The sequence below is a fragment of the Lontra canadensis genome, unplaced genomic scaffold (assembly GCF_010015895.1).
Source record: "Lontra canadensis isolate GAN:19392208 unplaced genomic scaffold, GSC_riverotter_1.0 scaffold10, whole genome shotgun sequence".
Taxonomy (NCBI): Eukaryota; Metazoa; Chordata; class Mammalia; order Carnivora; family Mustelidae; genus Lontra; species Lontra canadensis.
The window spans coordinates 12,708,172-12,732,373 of record NW_022631004.1 but is presented as its reverse complement, the minus strand read 5'-3'; the positions used below and the strand labels follow the sequence as shown (position 1 = coordinate 12,732,373).

At 39.7% G+C, this 24,202-nt stretch overlaps 1 protein-coding gene across 6 annotated transcripts in view; it reads left to right on the top strand.

The window, feature by feature from the left end:
• The window catches only part of GAB1 (GRB2 associated binding protein 1), a 122,634-nt gene that overhangs the window by 24,534 nt on the left and 73,898 nt on the right, over window positions 1-24,202 (top strand). Inside the window, exon 1 of one of the 6 annotated variants that reach the window (XM_032855624.1) lies at window positions 20,120-20,210. The exons of the other annotated variants lie outside the window; for them this stretch is intronic. The gene's annotated coding sequence lies outside the window, so the exon portion shown is untranslated. Of the gene's footprint in view, window positions 1-20,119; window positions 20,211-24,202 lie in introns of those variants that run through there. 6 annotated transcript variants of the gene reach the window in all.

Here is a 24,202-nt window from a genome sequence, read left to right as displayed (position 1 = left end):
TTAAAATTTTATCTCTAATCCATACAACCACCTTGAAAAGTAAACATTACTACCCCCATTTTTACAGATAAAGAAACTGGTATTCCAAAGTAAATTAACCAAAATTACATAACTAGTGGATGTCAGTGCTGAAATTCAATCTCATTTGTGCCTGTTCCCGAACCCCTGTTCTTTCTATTGTACCAGCTTTCCCCCTCACTGAAATTTTGTGGAAGAGCCCATATGGCCTCCCTGGTTTAAACCAGAAATTTTTATGGGTGCTTCTGCATTGTTTCCCTCTATCCAGCACTTACCATTTATCATGAATTGGGAGACCTGCTAAGCTCAGGAGAGTGACTGGGGCTAGAGCTGCAGATTCAGGAACAATAACAATGTTAGTGTTCCTGGGTGCTTTGGGAATCCATGCCGTCATCCTGGAAGAGTTTGTTGAGTGAGAGGAGGGGTGATGAGACTTACAGAACACTGGTTTGGCAAGTGGATCAGGAGAGGAACCAGGAACAGATACAGTGATTTTCCCTTGGTAGGAGAAGCTTCAGAAGAGGGACTTGTTAAGGAAGCCAGAGATCCTGGTTTAAAAAGGAGGGTGTGGTTCGGTCAGGTGCTTCGAGAATCAAAATAGGATGAGGTGGAAGATAGCCATGGAGGTGAACTGGCCAAGCAGGAAGTTATGGTGGCCTTTTGTAATTTGAAATAATATTCTCTGAATCTTACCCACCTCTGTTAATCTACCATGAAGTGCAGTGATGGAAACACCACCCTGGATTTTAGGTTTTCATACTCAATAGTCATGTACAATTTTGTGTTTAAATTTTTCATTCCTGGGGCGCCTGGGTGGCTCAGTGGGGTAAGCCTCTGCCTTCGGCTCAGATCATGATCTCAGGGTCCTGGGATCAAGCCCCGCATCGGGCTCTCTGCTTAGCCCGGAGCCTGCTTCCTCCTCTCTCTCTGCCTGCCTCTCTGCCTACTTGTCATCTCTATCTGTCAAATGAATAAATAAAATCTTGAAAAAAAATTGTTTTTTCATTCCTTTTTTAAATAATGCTTTGGTACTTGTTGGGGCCACACCTGTATAGTGAACAGTCCAGATGGACTAGAGTTTTCCGTGTTCCCTATTCTGGAGTCACATTTGTTTTATTTAGAGGCCGTTGTCCCTCAAGAATGACTTGGATTGACTCCCCATCAGTCTGTTATTTTTTGTCTGCCCATGTAGAAACTAATCGTCCACTTTCCTTCCTACTCATGCGGCTTTGTGAAATCTTCCAACCACTTATGCTGTTTGTTTGTCTTTTTGCAAATAAACTGATCATCATGTCACCTTAAAACATCCTTCTTATTAATCTTCAGAAAGGATGAAGGATGAGCAATTAAAATTTAGCTATGTATAGTTTAATTCTTCCCTCTCTAGAGAACCTCTTTAGAGAGTACACAGGCATAGGAGTAAAAGTAAAAGCATTCCTGAACGGGTTACAGAAAATTATGGGGAAAATGGAGAGGTGTTGGAATGGACTTTAACATCTGTAAGGTTGTATGTCCAGAGCAGAGTCCGTCTTGGCTGGGCCCTGAGCAGGATGACCTTTTCCTGATTGAGATGCAGCCTTATCTTGTCTGTTCTGATCACTGCACAATTTCTCCTTTGTCCTGGAGTGATGGAAGTTCCCTCCCCGCAGCCTTTTCTGGTTACTGCTGCAGCCCTAGTGTTTGCTAGTTTACTCCCCCACCTTTGTCAATGCTGGTCATCTCTAGCCTACACTAGTTGGCATTGGGATTTGTAAAAATCCCAATGGTGATGGAAATGAAAGCTCGCCCTGCATCAACTTTTTAGTTGTTTGTTTCTGTCCCTCATCTCCTTTCACTCATGATGAAATGAATGCAGATGAAGGAAGAAGGAGAGGGAAATGGAACCTCATATTTTTAATATTCTTTTCCTTTTCTGCTCATCAAACTCTCCCCACTCCCCTGGACCCTATTCTTGTTTCTAACCCTTCAGTATCTGTCTTCCCCATTAGAATGTAAGCTCCCAAGGTAGAAAGACCATGTCAATTTTGGTCTTTGCTGTCTCTGCCTAACTCCCCACCTCATTGCCTAGCACAGGGCCTGATGCATAGAAGACATGTGTGCTTGCTCGGCCAGTGAGCAAGGGGAGAAAGTCATGGGAGAAACCATTATTTCTGTTAGTATCATTCTTGACAAGTTTACCCTGGTCTGATTTCTTATTCTTAGCCCCCTCCCCCACCCAGTTCTCTAATCCTGAGGGAAACCTGCCTCCTGGAAAGAACATGACTCTTACAGTGGGGTGCTGGACACATTTTTTCCTCTGGTACATTTTTCTGTATAGTGATTAGTCTGTTGGAACTTTATACTTGAGGAAGCTCTTATGGGCTGGCCAGAGAAGTAAGCCATTATGTACAACATTGTTTCTATGGGAAAATGCTTTGTGACTTTACATGAATCTACTTACATACAAATTTTTGTCCTTTCCATTAGTTGGGAGACTGCCATTGTATGATCTTCATTCAGGCTTTTATTCGTTACTAATATGTAAATGAATAATAAGACATTTCTTTGTAGAAGGACCAGAGCCAGAAGTCTTTCCTTCTGAGATTATAAACTATTACATTAAAATGAATTTCATTCATCCAACAAACATGGCAGTTTATTTCAAATGTATTTTGTAGAGTGCTTGGCACATACTGGGCTTTGAACAAAGAATTGATGCGTGAATAAAATAGGGACTCTATCCTGGTAAGGTCGCAATCAGCTTTCCATTTAAATAGGAATTAGACTGATATAGTCCACAAGGTTACTTCCAGCTCTGAAATTCAGTACCTCTTGTTTTGAATTGCTCTGTTCATTGGCTTGTTTTCCTTGTCGTATGTGGTTCTGTTATAAGATATATTCTTAGATAATGCTAGAGAGAGCATTGACAGTCATGAGTAGCAATTAATAGTAGCAATTATCACCTTTATAACTTTTAAGTAATTCTGAATGTATTTTTATTATTAATAGTGAGAAGTCTAGGGGAAAAATTACTTTTATTCTAGCTTTTATTGTAAAAAAATGAAGCTAAATGCATCATGAAACTAACATAAAAAGATATTGAATGACAGGGGCTTTACCTTGAAAGTGTAAGTATTCTGCAAGGATAATGTATATAGGTGTTGGGATTAACAAATATTTTTTGTTTTTTTTCTGAATGCTTTTCTGTAATTTTTGAACAGTTTATAGCAAGTATATGTACTTCTCCACTGCCACCATTGCACAATATTCCTGTGTACATTTGCATGGCAGCACTTCTTCAGATAAATTGAAATATTTTAGTGAGGTGTGCTTCTTTCCCCAAATCATTTACCCGTGTGTCTTAATACTTGATCAACAAAACCTAGGTTTTGGGAGATGGAATGTGGGAAATCTGAATGTTTATATAAAAAAATTCTACAGCTATTTATAAAATATACTTAGAGTTCTATGGAGTAAAAAATAAGCCTTTCTTGAGCTCGCTCTCATTCGTGACTTGGGTTCTGTGGAAATAGTCTTATTCTGCCCTGAACCTGAAAAGTTACCTGGTAGTTAATTTCAAATATGTTTGAACCACAAACTTCCTTATTGGTGGAGTTCTGATTTTTATTAAAAGTCTATAATTCAAATAATAATTATTTCTAACAAGTAGATAAATGAATGTTTCCTCCAGTACCTGGAGAAAAACAGGTGCTGTATTAACCTTCTAGAATTCCCCCATATAGGGGCGCCTGGGTGGCTCAGTGGGTTAAAGCCTCTGTCTTCAGCTCAGGTCATGATCCCAGGGTCCTGGGATCGAGCCCTGCATCGGGCTCTCTGCTCAGTGGGGAGCCTGCTTCCTCCTCTCTATCTCTGCCTACTTGTGATCTCTGTCTGTCAAATAAATAAATAAAGTCTTTAAAAAAAAAAAAAGAATTCCCCCATGTAGTGATCAGGATAATCCCTGAATTAGTATTTAGAGTTAAATTTGCCAATACATTTTAGAGTGTTATTTTTCTTCTCCATAGTAATACTAATAAACTACGTATTTTATTGCCTTATTGGTTTCCTAGTCATCATTTTAGCAGTTTCTTTTTTTTTATTAAGACTTATTTATTTTAGGGTGCCTGGGTGGCTCAGTGGGTTGAGCCTATGTCTTCGGCTCAGGTCGTGATCTCAGGGTCCTGGGATCGAGCCCCACATCGGGCTCTCTGCTTGGCGGGGATCCTGCTTCTCCCTCTCTCTCTGCCTGTCTCTCTGTCTACTTGTGATCTCTCTCTCTGTCAAATAAATAAATAAAATCTTTTAAAAAAGACTTATTTATTTTTTTGAGAGAGATCAATCACACAGAGGGGGGAGGGGCAGAGGGAGAGAGAGAGGCAGAGAGATAGAGAATCTGACTCCCCACTGACCGGGAAGATGGAGCCCAAGGTGGGGCTTCATCTCACAATCCCCAGATCATGACCTGAACTGAAACCAAGAGTTGGAGGCTCAACCAGCTCAGTCGCCTAGTTGTCCCAGCAGTTTCTTTTAAGGTAAAAATCGGCCTTGGGCTAGAATACCATAATTATGGGAGATTGAAAACCCACGTTTGAGGATTTCAGTTTTAGGAAAAGAACAGTTCATAAAATATTCAGTAATTCGGTTCTCTGGTCCTTTAAGTATGCTTTGCTATTTTATTTAATATAGAACGTTAACTCATGCAGGTGTACATCAACCATGCATCTGTTGACAAAAAGAGATCATTATCTGGATGGCAAGAATCTCAGATTATTAAAACAAACTGGATGCATATTAATGTGGTTTAATCAGTATTTATTAATGTTTCATCATTAAGGAAATTGAAAGTAGAAGCATTTGCACGAGTGCATTGGAAGATTGTAATTAAAGTTTCTGTTTTAGGAGAAATCACATTGCAAAGTAATGCATTAAATTTAAAATGAGAGAAATGCTTTTCTTGATAACTGGCAAATAATAGGTATGCAACAAGTAATAGTTTCATTTATGACAAAGAAAATAAACATTCAAATTTAGAAGTTAGGGTCATCTCAGCAGTCCACAGGTCTACACATCATGAGGCATTTTCTTACTGTTTGTGCACATGGTGCAAAATTGGTAAGCTTTTTATTGTTTTATATGCAGTTCTACTTTTTTACTTCCATAATTTTTTAACTTTTCATTTGCTTTTACTCTTAAAATGAACTATTGCTTGGGGCGCCTAGATGACTCAGTGAGTCAGGCCTCTGCCTTCAGCTCAGGTCATGATCTCAGGGTCTTGGGATCGAGCCCTGGGCTGGGCTCTCTGCTAAGGGGGAGCCTGCTTCCCCCTTTCTCTCTGCCTGCCTCTCTGCCTACCTGTGATTTCTGTCTGTCAAATAAATAAATAAAATCTTAAAAAAAAAAGAACTATTGCTTAAGGTAAATTATTACTTGTCATGAGTCAAGTTTTACTTATACTTGAGGTTTTTCTAAATTTACTATGTATAACAAAGTACACAGTCAGAAATGTATGGTAAATATGATTCAGAAGAGGAAATTTGGAGCTTTCTAAAGTCTTTGAGTCTTTCTCAGGCAGACAAATTAAATATGCATATGAAGCCCACTTTGTATAATTAAGAACAAATAAATGAACCACCAATACAAAGTAAAAACCAGCATCTGAAAATGTATGATTGGTCTTTTTTTTAATGTGGTCTTAGAAAACACATACAATGGAATGTAGCTCCCCTGGGTTTCAAAAATAATGCCATTTGAAAATACACCTGATGCCATATAAAAGACACTAATACCTTATTCTAACAATTTTACCTTGTGTTCGGATATTGAGCTTCATAAAACTTTATCACTTATTTTTTTTAATACGTGAAGTGAACCTGATTTGAAGGATTAACAAGATGGTAGTTTTTTTTCTTCTAGAAAAGTTCTAAGGCAGTGAATCTTACTCTTAAAAAATTTCAATCTGCTATTATGTTTTATGTTTTGTGCATACGTGATATCTTGTATATATAGTTAATATGTACGTCTAGTGAACTATACATATAGGACATTAGCCTAGGTATTCAATTCTATATAAACGTACCTATTCAAATAGATTGATTTTGTTTTTTGTAATAGTTTTGCGATATGAATCATGTACTAGAAAGTGTAACTGTACCCTTATATAGTGTATAATTCAGTGGTTTTTTAGTATATTCACAGTTATGTGTCTATCACCACTGTTTAATTCTAGAACATTTTTATCACTTCAGGAAAAAAACCCCATTCCCATTAGCAGTCGCTCCCCATAGGCCCCCAGACTACACCCCACTAACCTTAGGCAATCATTGATCAGTCCATATAGATTTGTCTATTCTGAATATTTCATATAATAGAATTATATAATATGTGGTCTTTTGTGTCTGGCTTCTTTCACTAGGCATAATGTTTTTAAAGTTGATCCATGTTTGTCACATGTATTAGAACTTCATTCCCTGGGATTATATGGATATATCATAATTTAGGTATCCAGAATGGATTAAATTTATTTTTGAACTGAAAACCTGACAATTCCCAAAGCCCCCTGTAATTTTCCCAGACTTCTTTCTCATATCTCTCTCTGTCCACATCCCACACCTTTCATGACTGGGTTTTCACTGTGTGTTTCCTTGTCTGAGGACTATTTCAAATACTACTTCCTTTCTGAATTTTTTTTCCATAATTGCTTCAGTAATAGGTAATCTTTCTTCCTTCCAGATTTTTACAGTTCTTCATCTTTGCTATTGCCATTGTTTCTTTTCTTTCTTTCTTTCTTTTTTTTTTTTTTTTCTTTTAAGATTTTATTTATTTCTTTGAGAGAGAGACAGAAAGCACAGGAGCCAGGGAGAGAGGCAGAGGGAGAACAGGCTCCTTGCTAAGCAGGAAGCCTGATGCGGAGCTCAGTCTCAGAACCTCAAGATCATGACCTGAGCTGAAGGCAGGTCATGCTTAACTGACTGAGCCACCCAGGCGCCCCTTTGCCATAGTTTCAGCGTGATCTTTGGTTGTTGATATACTTGTGTCTCATTTCATATTTTAATGCACAAGACCAGGGACAGTTCTGTTGCTATCAGAAATAACTGTGTAAATAACCAAAAATCAATACATGGTTTTTAAAATATTGAATGAGATCATTGAAGATCACTTGGGTATCATAAAATAAAGCTGTCATTGATAGTTACAATTTCTAGTTGGGATGCCAAAACGCTCGCAGGAGTTAAAGAAGATAACTATGTTTTTGGAAAAATCTGTCTTCTCATTATTAGTGCGGTGACTTAGTGTCTGGTACATAATTAGAACTGAGTAAATGGTTGTTGAATTGGACCCCGTATCTGGTAGCAGGAGTGGGTAAATTTTCAATGTCTCTAGCAAGGAAATTCTGTATTTGTTAATAAATACACTTAGGAGGCCCAAGTTCAAAAGAGAGCAAGAAAGTGAGAGCATTATGTTGGTTAAATGAGGAAAAGGTTTGGAGAACCTCTTTGCAGGAGTGCCACAGAGCAGTTGCTTTTCACTTTTATATTGGATGTGTCATATTTGGATATGTCAGTAAATGTTTGCTTTTTTTCTTTTCCAGAAGAGTAAGTTCTAGTTACCACTGAAGACTTAATAAAACAGACTGTAATAAGTTCTCTAAGTGCAAGGGCTAAGGGTACATCTTAGATCTTTTTTGAAGTCCTGTTTCAACCAGCCTTAAGTCAGAGGTGGAATTGTAAATTCAGATGAAGGTCTGTAAGTTCTGACAGTGGGGTAGTTTACCTCTTCTTGGGTGCAGCAAGGACCTTGATTCTGGGCTAGTGTTTTCAGCCACATCCACAGGGCTTTGAAAAGGAAGAAAGAAAGACAGGTAGGTCCTGTCTTTTAAGAAAAAAAAGAGTAAACAGGGGTTCCTGTCAGCATGGCAAATAACTTCTTATATTTTAGTGCTAATTACTTTATGTGGTCAAAGATCAGAGAAAGAGGGCCCAGGATTAGAAGAGGTAAGCACCAGACTCTTGGGATTCTCTTAGTTTCTCTTTCTCCCATGACAGTTGTCCTCAGAATAGAACTGCGCTGTTTTTGGAGTAAATCATGGTACTTCTTCATTTTGTGATTATCTAAAACTTAGATTACTTAAATAGTTTGAAAACTTGTTTTAGTAGGAATTATAAAAGCTTTATGGTTTTCATTTTTATCTTCTCTATTCCTACCCTTCTAAGTTACTACAGATATGCCAAATTTATATAACTATTTTATATAACCAGATTTCTATATTTTCTATAATCAGATTTCTGTAACAAATTTTATAGTTAAAATATTTTAATTATGTGATACATAAACAGTTGTTCTTGGTAATAGATTCCTGTGGAGGTTTTTCCTTACATTTTGTGCAGCTCTCAAAATTTTGTTCCTCTTTACTTAAGTTACGAAGTTGTCTTTCTTTTCCTTTGTCTAAATTCATCCAGTTTTATCTGTTCTTTTTTCCCCACCTGACCTTTTATTTGCTTAATATTTGCTGTGACTCTAGGCCATATAAAGAAATACTGACCCTTACTAAACATTTTCATTCATTTTATACCACTCTGTTGGCACTGAGAAAAGGTAGTATTTTCCCACTTGGTAGTCTTTACAAGATAAAAATCAGTGCAAGGTGAAAATATCCCATTGCTCTAGTAATTCCCACAAAAGGTCAGCCTCAATAATAAAGGATGAAAAGAGAAGTTTGGTAGTGTTTCTTCTTTCACAAACTCGTATCTGGAGAAAGAACATAATATATACACGATTTCCTGATAACTGCCTTTTGTGTCCCAAATCTGATATTGTTGCATGATAATCTGACATTGCTTCCTGTTTCTGAGGGGATGAGTGGATGTGAAGCCAAACTGCTTGCTAAACCAGGAAACTGCTATTTCAGAATGCACAGGAATTCAGGCTGCTTGAGCGGTTGTGCTGAGACATAGCCCAACTGTAAACTGTACCGGCTGCACGTCTTCCCACTGTTGTGGCTGGTTTTAAAAACCAGCCTCAAATACAGGAAAGCCCTAGTTAGTTAGCATTATAATAGCACTAAAACTAAGGAGCAATGAGGCCTCCAAAACCTACTGTGCTCCCACCCTGTCCCTGTAAGCCTTCACACAGACACTGGATGAGCTCAGGGGGTGGTTGGTCAGGGACCTAATGGGAAGCAGGTGGCAACACTCCATAATTTGAGGAACATTCAAGAAAAAAACTGCTTACTAAGATACACAGTATAATGAGAATACAAGGGCCCATAAATAGGGTGGGAAGGGCTAGTACCTATGCCTGAAAGGGAAAGAGGAGGGGATGTTACCAAACCCCGCAGAAGATGGTTACGTAGAAATAGCTGCCTTGCTGGAGCTGAGATCTTCGGTCAAAGGGCATAGCTGTCCCTTGAGAACACAAGGATGCAGCCAGAGAATCAGCCCCCTGCCCTGAGGCCCCTCTCTCTGTTAACCCCATTGGCTAAACCTGATGGAAAGCCAGAGAACAAACGAGTTGATGCAGTTCTTCATAGTTCAGCACTCCAGGCCCAGAGCGCTGTGGAACTAGATAGAAGGTGGGTCTGGGGGGAGAGATGTCAACTTTCTGTCTGCCACAGTTGTTGTAAGAGATTCCTGTATTGATTGGGATATCCCTCTCTTCCCTGTTGATAATATGGAACTCCCTTCTATGTCTTTGAGTCTCAAAAATACTTAAGGTTGGGGCGCCTGGGTGGCTCAGTGGATTAAGCCTCTGCCTTCGGCTCAGGTCCTGATACCAGGGTCTTGGGATCCAGCCCCATATTGGGCTCTCAGCTCAGCAGGGAGCCTGCTTTCCCCTCCCCCTCTGCCTGCTTGTGATCTCTCTTTCTCTCTGTCAAATAAACAAATAAATCTTTAAAAAAAAAATACTTAAGGTTACCTGGTTCAGGCATGTAGAAAATGGCGACTTTATTCATCCGATGTCTATTCTAACATTTGCAGTTACAGAGAACAAAATCGTACTTCAAGAACCAGCTTGTTCTTTTGTTAAACAGCTCTAATCAATAGGAAGGTTGTTCTTGCATTGAAACCTGCCTTCCTATAACGTGTAGTGGTTGCCAGTTCTCTCTTTTGGAGTTACACGAAAGAAGGCTACCCTGTTGCCATTTATCTTTTATCCTCATTTTAGCTTTGTGCCATTTAACAGTCATTCATTTATTCAGCCTGTACTTATCAAGTGTCTGCTGTCGGCCAGGACTTGGTCGAGGTGCTGGATATTCAGCAGTAAACACGACAAAACTCCTGAATTCATGAAGCTTCTGTTTTAGTGGGTAGGGATAGACATTGAGCAAATGTATACCATGGTGTCCAGCAGCGAGGGTTGCTGAGACTATTGGCTCTTAACCGTCATTCGCATGAGAAAACTGGTCGGATTGGGGTCTAAATTCGTTACGAGTCAACTGTGTAATGCAGTTGTCCAAAAGCCTAATTCCGTTTTAGTCTGTGTAAATAGAATGCCCAACACTGGACAGGTCACGTTTCCTCTACTTTCTCATCGTCCAGCTGGACCTGGAATGTTGCATTTATATTCTAGAGGGATATTGACAAACTGAGACTTGTTCAGGAGATGTCTTCATTATACCCTTTTAGATCATTGAGGAAGGCCACAAAGTATTCTTTAGGCCAAACCTTCCCAGTTTTGTCAACAGTTTCTCATGTGTTATCATCTCTATACTCTTAGCCTACTTGATTTTTGTCAGATAATTAATTTACTCTCACAGTGCTGCTCTCAGAATTTAACTCAGTTCTCTAGATGTGTTTTCGACTTAGGTAATGCCTAGTAAACTGTTTCTTCCCTTGATCTGGTTATTTAATTTTAGTAATGCAGCTGAGGATTGAATTTCCTGTTGTTGTTGTTTTTTTAAACAGCTGTGTTACATCTGACTCTCAACGGTAAAGTACTGCTAAGCCAAGTTTCCAGCATTTCTGTTTGTACAAGTTATGTTTCTACTTAAATATAGGACTTAATGTATATCTCTATTAAAATATCATCTCATTGCTGGCCATATAATATTCTGCATTAAGATTCTTTTGAATATTGTCTTTCATCTTTTTGTCATCTGCAAAATTAATAAGCATATTCTTAAACTTCATCTATGTGATTAATATAACTGTTCAATTGAAGAAAAACAGTGACACCAGATCATTCCTTCAGATTATAGCAGCTCAATAATGAATATTTTTTTAGGATGGTGTTTCAAAGAACTGTGAGCACCCTTAATTATGTCATCCATCTCACATTTCTCTATTTTACCTGGACCTTTTGGAGAAATGAAGATACATTTTGTTTGTAGTATTTCTGATAGCGGCTTATCAAAAAACACATTAGGATAATTGGACATGACACTGGAAATACAACAGGCCATTGCTGCCCCTCCCATACCCAAGTCTTATAATCTATCTATACGTGAAAACCCAAGGTAGAATTTTGTTTGAATTGATACCAAACTGCCTGTCTATGGTTTCCTCTTTTTTGTATGTACCCTCTTCTTCTTTTCTGGAACTCTACTTTCATGTATAGGAAACTTGCCAGGAGTGATTCTTTGGTTCTTGAAGATGAGATGAGGCTAAAATTTAAAAGTGACCTTTGTTCCCTCTTTTAAGGGAGGACTACCATTTCTAGTTTTAAGTCTCTTCCTTGAGGCAAAATAGAAGCTGGATAGTAATACCTTCTCACTTCTGTGAAGGTTGTGTCATTTTTGCTAGGATTTTAAAAGAAAGTGGGGGAATGGATGTGTTACCCTGGTTGCTGCTCCTTTTGGCTGTGCTTGAGGTCTTTCTGGGCTCCCAACCCCCCCTGAAGTGCCTGCGGGGAGTCAGCTCTTGCATTTAGTCTTAGGTCTGTGTCCAGAGCCTCAGTATATGTCTTTGGTTTGGTTTTTAATTTGTGAGCTTCCTGTAAGACTACAGTATTTTTTAGAGGCCTCCATATTTATGGGTTAGAAAAAAAAGACAGTCTTGACCTTACTCTTCATGGGAATGTTTTTGTTTTCCAAAGTGTTTGGTATCCTGTTTGCCTGGATTTTCTAGATGAAATATATAACATCTTGACTCTGTTCAAATGCTTAAGAGCACATACATCCTGCTGGCAGAGTGACTTTAAAGGGGAGAGTTACTGAAGCTGTCTCTTGCCTCGTACACCAGTGTCCATGGACTTTGTGGTTAAAGAGGCCAAACCTGTGAAGCCAGGCGGCTTCTAACTCAGGGTTCGACTTGACTGCAGGTCCTGGAGATGTGCCTGTGCTGGTTGGGAGACCAGTGTATCAGCCAAGTTTAAAGCCGGAAGCTATTTAACAATTTTTCTTGCTTTTCACATACTGCAGAGAAAAGACTAAATCCCATCTGGTGCACACTATTGTGGGAATCTTATACTTTAGATTCATAAACAGTATGTTCGGGTTTTCTAGATTTGGCATTTGCCTGAGTGTGTTCTGTGTTGATTTTATACTAAGTGTAAATTTCTTTCCTCTTAACTATAACTGAATTTTAGTTGACTAAAGGAGTAGAAGTTGAACTTGTGTTTATTAGTACCTGCAGCTGTTACCAGGCTTGTGTGGGGATCACTGTCCTCCTGAGGTTGCTTCCCAAGCTCAGATAGAGCAGTCATGCTCTGGGAACCACCTACCCTGGTTTACACCAGTATTTTGTCATAACTCCCTCTCCGAATTGTCTTGATTTGGAAGAAAAACTGTGTGGTTCCCTTGAATACGTCCCAGAGTATCCCAGAAAGCATATGGTTCCCACTGTGCAGCCCTTGCTCTGACCTCTGGGCCATTCTTATTCACCGTTCCCTATAAGGACCCAGAATGACTTGTAGGACCAGAAAACCCCAATGATCCTTGGAATACTGTTCATCTTCTTGAAGGGACATTTGATTACATGCTTCCTTAGAAGAAAAGAGCCGATATGCATGGCTGGGGAAAAACTTTCATTATGTAGGGAAATTGAAAACACATTTTCTTAATGTAACCGAACTTTCCTTGCTGAATGGATCCGTTTAAAAACTTCCCAATGATGGTTCCTTAATAATATCTGCTGTTTAAATGCAGGATCTTTTAGGGGCACCTGGGTCGCTCCGTTGGTTGAGCATACTACTTTTGGTTTCAGCTCAGGTCATGATCTCAGGACTGTGGGAATGAACCCACATTGGGTTCCACAGTTTAGGGCAGGGTCTGCTTGAGATTCTCTCTCTCTCTCACCCTCTGCTCCTCCCCACCTTGCACTCTCTCTGTCTCTCAACTAAATAAGTAAATAAATAAAATCTTTTAAAAAAATAAATGCAAGATCTTTTAAAGAACCCATGGACTTTTTCAAGCTGTGTTGTCTTGCTTTGTCCAAATACCACTGTCTTGATTTGTCTGTCTCCCCTAGGTGGTAGCACCTGGAAGGCAGGGACCCTAGCTTATTCCTCTTGCCTTGCAGCACTGATCATTCAGTAGGTGTGACTGAGAAAGAGGGAGATTGACGGGAAAGGAAGCTGTGACTAAGCCCTACTGCTTTCTGCTTTCCTTTTAAGAACTGAAGTACCAACACGCCTGGGTGGCTCAGTGGGTTAAAGCCTCTGCCTTCGGCTCAGGTCATGATCCCAGCCAGGGTCCTGGGATCAAGCCCCACATTGGGCTCTCTGCTCAGCAGGGAGCCTGCTTCCCATCCCACCCCCATCACTGCCTGCCTCTGCCTACATGGGATCTCTGTCTGTCAAATAAATAAATAACCAAAAACAAACAAACAACAACAACAACAACAACAACAACAACAAAACTGAAGTACCTGAGCTGCATGTCTAGGAATTTGAAAGGTAGTAAATATTTTAGGAAATGGCCTTCCCAATTTTCTGAATATGACACATCATTTAGTTTCCTGGGGTTGTTACTCTGCACAGAACTTCTCAACCTTGGCAGTATTGACAGGCTGGCCTGGATGAGTCTGTTGTAGGGCAGGCTCTCTTTGCAATGTAGGATGTTGAGTTAGCAGCATCCTTGGTCTCCACCCACTAGATGCCTGTAGCACACCCAACCCCCAGCTGTGACAATCAAAAATGTCTCTAGACATTGCCAGATGACTAGGGGGCAAAATAGGGACCCATCCTACCTCTTGAGAACCACTGCTTTACAGAAGCTCCTGTCTGGAATAAATGCAGACCAAAGAAACCAGGAAATAAAAAGGGAACTTAGAAATCATCTCATATGTTGTTCCTCCTGGTTCTCCTCATCCCCATCCCCACTGCAATACATACCACTGTTTTATACCTGAAGAAACTGTGGCTCAGGGAAATTAGTGAATATAAAAATGAAAAACACATAAGTATTTGAAGTAATACTGATTTTAGATTGTAGATGTACTTAAGTTTGTTCACAGATCCGTGGAGGGAAAAGTATCTCTTTCCAACCAACTCAAAATAAGAAAACATCAGTTTATGGAAATAGGTAAGAAGGGGATAATGATTCATATCACAGAAAAGCTAAAGTCTAGCACCACTAAAAAAGAATTAAAGATGTACATTGAACATTTTTTTTTAAGATTAAAAAGAATAGAGCAAACTAACTAAGATATGGCTGTAGATTTTTGGCACAGGCTTCCACGTGGAGGTGTATGTGCTTCATATTAGACTATTTTAAGTGTGTGTATCTAAAAATAAACGGAAGAGTATTTAATAATAATTTGACTTTTTCAAAATAACTTGCTTTTTACATCCAGATAATCATGGTAGTGGCCTGCCTGATGAGATATTTCTACCATAGGTTAAGTTGTTTATTATAAGGGTATTTTGTATCTTACTAAGAATTCTCATATAGAGGTAAGAACTCCAAATTAAATATTAGCTGCTTGTGGTTATTTTAAGACTCATCTCAATAACCAAGAGAATTTGGTTCTCACACTTTGTACCTTTTGATTACAAACAGCTTTAAACAGGTTTATGTTGTACTTCATCAAAGGTTATAGAGGATCTGCAGACTGAGACGCTTTGGGACTGAAATTGGGCAATTCAGAGTTTCTCATGCATGTAAGCCGCCTTTTGTTTTGATCCCTATCATTCTTAGTCTGTCTTTCTCAAGATTCTGCTGGAAGATTGTCCTGAGTGAGGACACAAGAGGAAATGGCAGGATACTAAGGCACCGGGGCCACATAATACTCCTGTTTGAGGTAGGGTGAAATCCCGTTGGCAGACTTTTGTCAGATCCTGCAGTTGAAAGTGTCATATTTAGATTCCGATCGTCCTTTCTTGCTGTTTTTGTTTGGTTTGGTTTAAGCACAATACAGTCACAATCTTAAATGATAAGAATGTTTCTGAAAAAATCATAGGTAAGTCCATTTTTAAAAAATCAAAATGTATCAGAAGAACTCGCCAGTTAAATTTATCCCAATGTTCTGGTCCCTGTTTCCATTCAGAGACACAGGGATCACAATCATGCTCTGATTTCTGTCTTTAGATAAGCTGGGGTGTTTTATTGTTGTTGTTTTAAAATACTCTTAAACCTGACACTTTGATTCTCAGGGAAAACACTTTCGACCATGTATGTTGGTGATTTGTTGAAAAATCAAAACCGAAAACCTGCCACTCTGCTTTTAGTACTTGAAATCCCTTGGCAGGGAGACATTTTTCACAAAACACATTGTTTGGAAGACCTCAGAAAGTTCATTATTCTGGCAGGAGGTCCTTTCTGAACTTTGGATCATTATAATAGTATGCTGATTTATGTAAAGAGTGGATTCGGACTTGAATAACTGTAGAGTCCTGGCAGATGTGAACATGTCAGATGTCTTGGCACAGTTTAGGGGCAGAAGGGGACTTTCCCACTTCCTTATGTAATCCACAATCATAGTATGTGGGAGTTTTATGAAATTTCTTCCGTTATACTGAAATGCTTAGCTTTTCATACCGTACATGCTGCTCAGTGAGAACAGGCTCTGTGTATGTATGCATATATTTAAATGAAATGAAAAAGGAAAATGAAATCCAAGAAATTCCTTAAGTTTGCAGTGGTGATTATTTTTAGGCTCTGTTCATGTGTTCCAAAAGATCTCTTTTAAGTCAGTTGATTGGAACTTGGAACAGAACTTCCCATAGAAACAATAGTATAGTATATGTGGTGGTAAATTTTCCAGATGAGGCTTCAAAGCTTTTTTAACCCATCATACACTAGTGTGCTTTGCAGTACAAGGGACAAAGACATGTAGCTTATTATCAACACACTGTTTAATGATATTTAAACTGAAACCTGTTTCAATGCTAGAACTTAAATAAAATTGAAAATTTTTAAATGAAGAAGAGATCAGTGTTATTTCTACTAAAAGGTGGGTTTGAGGAAAAGTAATTTAAAGAGACTTGGTGATATGGTAGAAGAGCCCAAGGCCCACCTGGAGATGAGACACTTAGTAGTAGTTTGTGCATATTGAACAAGTAAAGGAACCCCTTGAGCCTTGGTTTCTTCAAATGTTGTAGTTGTAAGGGTCCGAGCAAAAAGTGCATATGACGGTGATTTATTATCCGCAAAGCTCTTTGCAAATATACAGTGTAAGTTCTGGTTCTTTCCTTAATTATGAACATCCTGTGACCCAATCTTCCTTTTTCTTGACCTAGGTGTAGTGGTAGCAAAACCCTTTATGCTTAGCAATAATTAATAAGGTCCCTTTTAGCTCACCTACACAATACATGCATATTATTTTAGCCTGCTTGGAAGACAGTAATATTTGCTTTTTTGAGATAGATGGAACTCCCAGAGTAACCTCTCTCACACATTTTTCTAGACTCCAGGTCTCTCCTGTCCTTCCCTTGTCTGAATATCTCTTACTTAATCACCTTCTCAAGTTTCACACTAGGGTTTGCATTTCAGGCTGGCCTCCTGGTGGCCTGGCCTCTCTGACCTGTGCCTCTGGCCTCAGACCAGCCCCGCACTGCTAGCAGACCCTGCAGTTGACCAGCTCCAGGTCGGGGCCCTCTTCTGCTCAGGGCCTTCCTGGACATCGGACAGAGGCAGCCAGTCTGGGGGCAACCCGGCCTTATTACAGTACAGCTGGTGTGACAGGCTCAGGCTTGGGCCCTGAAGCCAAGAGTAAGGCTAGGTGTTCTTGGGCCTAATCTCACAGACCCAAGGAGCTTTTCTGGTAGAAGTGGTGTCAGAAAATAAAACGGGGATTTTGGCCATCACAGAGCAAAGCTTTCCCATTCCCTTATTCACTGGGGAGGGTGGGCATCAGGAGTGCTGTATCCTTGTGAGAGTTACAATAACACACCAAAGAGGCAAATTGAAGGGGGTTTATTAATTTTTTTTAAAGATTTTATTTACTTGAGAGAGAGAGAGAGAGAGACAGACAGATAACGAGAGAGAGTACAACCAGGGAGGAGAGGGAGAAGCAGGCTCCCCACTGGAGCCTGATGCGGGGCTCTATCCCAGGACCCTGGGGTCATGACTCGAGCCAAAGGCAGAAGCCCAAATGACTGAGCCACCCAGGTGCCCCTAAAGTATTATTTTTTGGGTCAAATTTATAAGTTTAAGGCTAAACAAAATAACGTTTTATATTAGAACAGGTCTCAGAGATCAGGAAATGCAACTTACTTATTTTACAGTGGAAGAATCTTAAGCTAGACAGGTTAGTTGATTTGTAGGTGTCTCATGCCTTCCAGTCTTGAAGTGTTTCATAGGACATCATGAAGACTACGTCTGGGCATCACCAACCCTTTGTTTTCTGTATAAGGTTGGTACTGATTTTGCACAGCTATGTGTTGGGACCTTATGATCTGCGTAATAGTCTACAAAGACCAGAAGGGAAGGTATACCACCTCTGATTCCCTTCTCTCACCATAGTGAGAATTAGTAATATTTATTAAGCAAGGCAGTTTGTAAATGTTGTAGATACAAGAAGTCTGACACAGTTCCTGCTCTTTCAGAGCTTACAATATTATATTATCTTACATCATTAGAGGGATCTAATTCTGGGCCATACGACACCCACTGAATTGGATATTACTGCACCGGGTTCTAGTTTTGTTTCTTCCACTGATTCTGGTTAAGATTTAAAAGGTTGTTTAGTTCTTTTTTCTTTTCTTTTCTATTTATTTATTTATTTGAGAGAGAGAGAGCACACATGAGTGGGGAGGGGCAGAGGGAGAGAATCCTCAAGCTAAGCAAGAACCCCACATGGGGCTCAATCCTAGGACCCTGAGATCGTGACCTGAGCTGAAATCAAGAGTTGGATGCTCAACTGACTGAGGTATCCAGGCACTCCCAAGTTCTGGCACCTTCCTTAGTTTTCTTATCCATGAAATGAGGAGATTAAATTCTGAAGTCCTGGGGCGCCTGGGTGGCTCAGTGGGTTAAGCCGCTGCCTTCCGCTTGGGTCATGATCTCAGGGCCCTGGGATTGAGCCCCGCATCGGGCTCTCTGCTCAGCAGGGAGCCTGTTTCTCCTCTCTCTCTGCCTGCCTCTCTGCCTGCTTGTGATCTCTCTCTGTCAAGTAAATAAATAAAATCTTTAAAAAATAAATAAATAAATAAATTCTGAAGTCCTTATATCTATACTTTTTTAGTCATGTCTCATGATATTTTTTTTAATCATCAGGTTTTTGAACCCTATTATTTATTTTAAGAAATTCTTAGCCAAGATGTAGGCGCTAATTTCTTTGCCAATGTGATAGACAACTTAGCAGGTTATTGAACCACAGGCTTGAGAGAGTCTAGTAATTTACAATGGTCCATAGCTTCAATTTTCAGGGAGAACTAGATCGCACACCTCTGTAAAATTGTGTACCTCATTAGGATTATAAAATAGATATATCTACTTTTGAATATTTACAGAGTTGGCAGGTAGAGAATGATTATTATAAAGAGCTTTTGACTTTACAGAGGGACTTAACTACTGAATTCTTTTCAGTAGTGAGTTCTGGTGCAAGTGAAGTAGAATAGGATTTGCAGAATCTTAGTTTATGTGCTTCGAAATACATAATTGTTTACATTTACAATGCATAGTTCTCTGCGGTAGTGCTGGGCATGTGCATACCAAATATGCCTTCTGTTACCCAACTGAGAATTTCCTATGGCTTGAGAGGCTTTTCTGCTTTTATGTTGGAATATTACAGACCTTTCTTTCCTCACCCTTCATGTTGCTCCTAGTTGTTCAGGCATTTGTTTCTGAAGTGATGAGCTCAATTATGGGAGATCATCTCTGGTTGTTGGATGAGTTGCCCAGTTAGGAGATGAACCTGTGACTGGGGAGGTAGGATGCTTTATGTAGTGGCAGGAACACGGACCATGTACAGTTTTAGGATCACTTGCCAGCCCTACCTCTCACTAGCATTAAGCAAGACACTTAACTCTTCAGAATCTGTTTTTCATTGGTAAAATGGGAATAATAATGACAGTAATAATAATGTTAATAATGTTGATATGACATGGTAGATGAGAACATTTATCCTTTCTGAAGAAGCTGGCATAAAGTAGACACTCTGCCTTTCCCCTCCAATCTAGGGAGCAGCCTGAAAGCAGGAACAAAATTGTCGCCCTGGGAGTAACAGTTTCTGAGGCCTCTGTGAGGTATAGGCAAGCAGAGCTGCTGGTACTAGCCGTGAGGGTGGGATAGTCTCATGTGGTGATTAAACCCTCAACCTCCAGAGCCAGAAAGCCTGGGTTCTACTGTACTAGCTTTGTGATCTTGGAAAAGTCACAGACCTGTTTAGCATCTCAGTTGCTTGATCTATAAACCGAGGTTCATAGCACTTATCTCATCAGGTTGTTGGGGGAGCCCCTGCGTTAATCTCTGTACACTGCTCAGAATGGTCCCAGGCACGTGATCAGTCTGTGTTTACTGCAGTCTGTTGCAGTGAAAATCTTTGAGTTTAATGCAAACTTTAAAAACATTGTGTGGAATGATGACAGGCTTTATGAGGATAACTGGTATTTTCTCCTGAGGAGTCTGTTATTTCTGAACGGCGCTAAGCCAGTTTCTTCAGCAGGAGATAGATTGGCTCTTAGAAGTCTGCATCAGCTTTCATCTCTTCCTCTCTCCCTGCATGTCCACTCTGTACAGCTTTTGTTATTAATGTGGAGCAGTTGAAGTCACTGACTTGGGTGCAGGCCAGGCCAGTGTTAGTGGGCATATATTACTTTCCGAGACTCTGGCAGGAGCTGGATGATGGAAGTCAGAGGTACGGGGAAGCTGTCCTTTTAGGCAGCCCACAGAAAAGGTGTGTTTGCTGTCTCTGTCATGTTGATGCTGATAGATCAGAATCTTATTTAGTATCTTAGTAATGTTTTTTTCTTTTACTCTACATCCTGTCTCTTTGAGCTGTCATTTTGCTTGTTCTCTGGTTAGAAAGACTAATGCTGTTTTGTTATGTATCTTTCTCCATTGTTGTGTCATTGTTGAAAATCTCTTCAGTTAACTAAATATTTGTTTAAGGCAGGTAAAATTTCCCCATAAAGCTGTATATTTCTGTAGGATTATATATGTCCTACATAGGGTATGTTTGATCTTTGGTGATTATACAGTCTATATTGTCTTTTTTTCCTCTAAATAAAATAATCCTGTGGGGAAAAGAAATACTCATTGAAATAGCAAGTGAAAGTGTGTTTTTTCTCAGGAATGGTGTCATTTGGGAACACATTTTTATCTTCTGCTCTGCTTTTGTATTTGAGGCTTGGGAGACTGTGTTTTTGTTTTAGAAAAGCAATGGCATTTTATCAGACATTTTCCTGAAACTCCCTACCTTCACCTTTTCCTGAACTATTTCTTTCAAAGTCCTGTTTTCCTTTGTTAAGAGGCTCCGTCATTTAGAAAATAAAGGAGTTTGGTTGGTTTAGGCCTTCTCGGGGATCTTGCTGGCTTTACAAAAGAAGAGGCTGTTTGTCTGAGAAGCAGCACTTGGAGGATCATATGACCATTAGTGTGAAACTTGGGGCAGTGATTTCTGAGCTTGAGCCTTTCAGGTTTTTTTGTTTTTCAATTTTCTCGTTATCAGCAGACAGAGAGGTTGCCTCACACCCTGTTGTGCCTTGTGACGTGGGGGAGGAGATATATTTTCCGATTTTAGACTTTATCCTAACTAATGTTCCTAAATGGTGGGGATTTTCTAAGGTTTTAGTTAACCCCCACTGTGAAATAGAAACTGATTTCTAGTTGATTTTAGCTACTGCTCAGTTGTGACATGCATGTATTTCTTTTTAATTTGACAGTCATTTTTCTCAAATTGAAAGCAGTAATTGTGAATTAGAATTCCTAAAAATATTCTTCCGTAATGATATGTCACAGATGTTTGAGTGCTACACACACTCCTTGTTCCTTTTTTTTTTTTTTTAAAGATTTTCATTTATTCATTTGACAGAGAGAGGGATCACAAGTAGGCAGAAAGATGGGCAGAGAGAGGGGAAGCAGGCTCCCTGCAGAGCAGAGAGCCCAATGTGGGACTCGATCCAAGGACCCTGAGATCATGACCTGAGCTGAAGGCAGAGGCTTAACCCACTGAGCCACCCAGGTGTCCCTCCTTGTTCGATTTTTAATGCCGATGTAGTAGTGGGGATGAAATGTGGAGAATAGCTGTGCGTTGTAATGAGTCTGGACCCTTTCCCCAGCGGCTCACGCCATATGTTACGGTACCCTTCTGTTCTTCCCAACATGTCCAGTATTGGAACATCGAGTCTTGGTGTGCTGTTTAATATTTGTGTTTCTGAGACTTTGTAGATTTGGCCGTAAAATAACTTACCCTATTCTCCAGACCACATTCTACGTCCTCACAAAACACAGGAGAAATCTGTGGCCTTTAGTGTCATGATATTCTTTCTAGTTCTTTTAAAAATGTATACTTTTATGGTCTGTTCTAGAAGATTTTGAGAATGCTGAGAAGAAAATAAAAACCACTTGCAGATTTACCACGCAGAGAAAAACTGCTGTTAAAATGTTAAGGTATTTACTTCCAGACTAACTTTCTATGTATATTTATATAGATACATAGTATTCTTTATAAGAATGTCTGTAAGCCTTTTTGAAACCTGTTTTTTTTTTTTTTTGTTTTTTGTTTGTTTTTTTTTGGCATAGCAGTATATGTGAGAACATTTTCCACATTCCAAAATATTTTTTGGGAAATATGATTTTCAATGGCTGTATGATTTGTCATCTATTTGGCTCTGGAAATGCTTAAAGATGTACCAGATTTAAAAGTCCACTTTGGGAGTGAGGTCTTACTTCCTATTTTAAAAATAATTAGCTTAGAAAGTAATTGAGAACCTGTTAATTTTGTGCCTTTCCTCAAGATAGGCAATCTATTCTTCATTACATTTCTGTAACAAAACATTTTCTTTAACTGCATAATCCTTGGTATGGTAACAGTTACTTTTAATAATTAATTTTTAATTAGCTATTCATAGCTGTTTAAACAAGTGAAGTTTTCAAGTAAATAAACTTATTCTGTTAAAAAAAAAATGCAGCTAGTTTTGAAATAGTTCCTCCCTTCAAATTTGAAGAAATAAGCTTAAGATTTTTTGCAACTAAATTTTGGGTTCATCTCCCAGGAACAGCTGGTGCCATTGGCTGTGCTTTCATGTTGGGTGAACTCGACTTTCCTTGAGCCTCCAGGCTGTACAGAACAGGAAAGGCCATGTGGTCAGGGAAATGGAGCCAGATGGTCCCCGTGATGGGTGCCAAGCCCCCAGCAGAGACGGATGCTACACCTGGCAGAGCAGGGTCAACAGCAAATGTCAGTGGCATTGCTCACCCTTTCCTGGAGAGAAAAGAAAATCTTCCCCTCTGCTGGCATAGTTTGAAACTCCTTTGCAGGCTCCATTCAGCCTGGTGTAGCAGGTGTCCAGGCAGCTAGTTTCTCGTGGGCAGTGGAGGAGGAGGTGGTGGCAGTAGCTGAGACCAAGTTGGCAGCCCCCATGGCTGTCTCATAAAATCCACATTCTGACATTCTTAGAGCCTTTCAAGGGAATCCGGGTAAGTCTTTAAACTTGTGCCATTTTGGTTTACTTGGCTCTTTAAGGGGAGTAATAATTAAACCAAATGGAGCTGTCATTCAGTGGATCTTAGTGGTGCTTTTCAGTTTGAAAGTTGAAACCTGGAGTCACAGAGCCATCTCTAAATATCACCCTAGAATTGACTGCTGTGGCTTGTCCTTGACACAAGGGAGTTGATTGGTGGGAAAATGTATGTTTGAGAGTCACATGTCCCCAAGTTTACATATCTGAGCAGTTACTTAGGAACAGTATGACTTTGGGCATATTTGTTAATGTCTCTGAACCTCATCTGTAAACATGATCATAATAATAACTCCTTTCAAGATAAGTGGGAGCTTGTATAAGTGCATGCCACAGAATAAGCTTTCACTTGATATTAGTTCCTGTGATGATGACAGATCCATGCAGGGTCATCTCACCAATGTGTGGTTTTGTAATCATTCCATAGCCCTGCAACAAAGACATTTTCCCTTCAAAATACAGCCTCATACACTTGAGCTAAACCTAAAAATGCAAAGCTTTATAAAAAGATGTACCAGAATATGGTGACTTAACAGGCTAAAAGGTCTGGGGGGGCTTTTTCCTTCTCATTCTGTCTTAGAATAGTCCAGATGGTCCATGCTGGTCCAGGACTACTTATGGTACTTGACTAGGCAAATCCCTTCTGCCTTGTTTCTCTGCCATCCCCATCTTCACAGTCAAAGATGACTCACCATGATCTCTTTTCAGCCTGAGAGAAGGGGGCTAATCAAGAAGTTATACAGATCATTTTCACTCATATTCTATTAGCCACAACCGAGTCACATGACCACAGCACGCTGTAAAGGAGACTGGAAAACATCGTCTCTAGGAAGTCAGCCACTCTGTGAAAGCTTCTCTTACTCTACAACAGGGTTCAGCAGACAGTAATCTGAGTGTCACGTTCAGCTAGCCACTGTCATCGTAAATAAAATGATATTGGAACACAGGCACTCCCATTTGTTTATGAATTGTTTGTGGCTGCTTTCACACTGCACTGGAAGAGGTAAATAGTTGTGCCAGATACCATATTCCCTGAAAAGCCTAAGGAAGTTATTATCTGGCCCTTTATAGAAGAAGTTTCCTGGCTTATTATCAAAAAAGGGTGCTACTGAGCGTTCTATCACAGCCACTGACTCAGGAAACAGGTAAGCCCTGGCACACTACCCCAGCAAACTGCTCATTCCCAGGCAGTCCCAAGGGGGCTGGA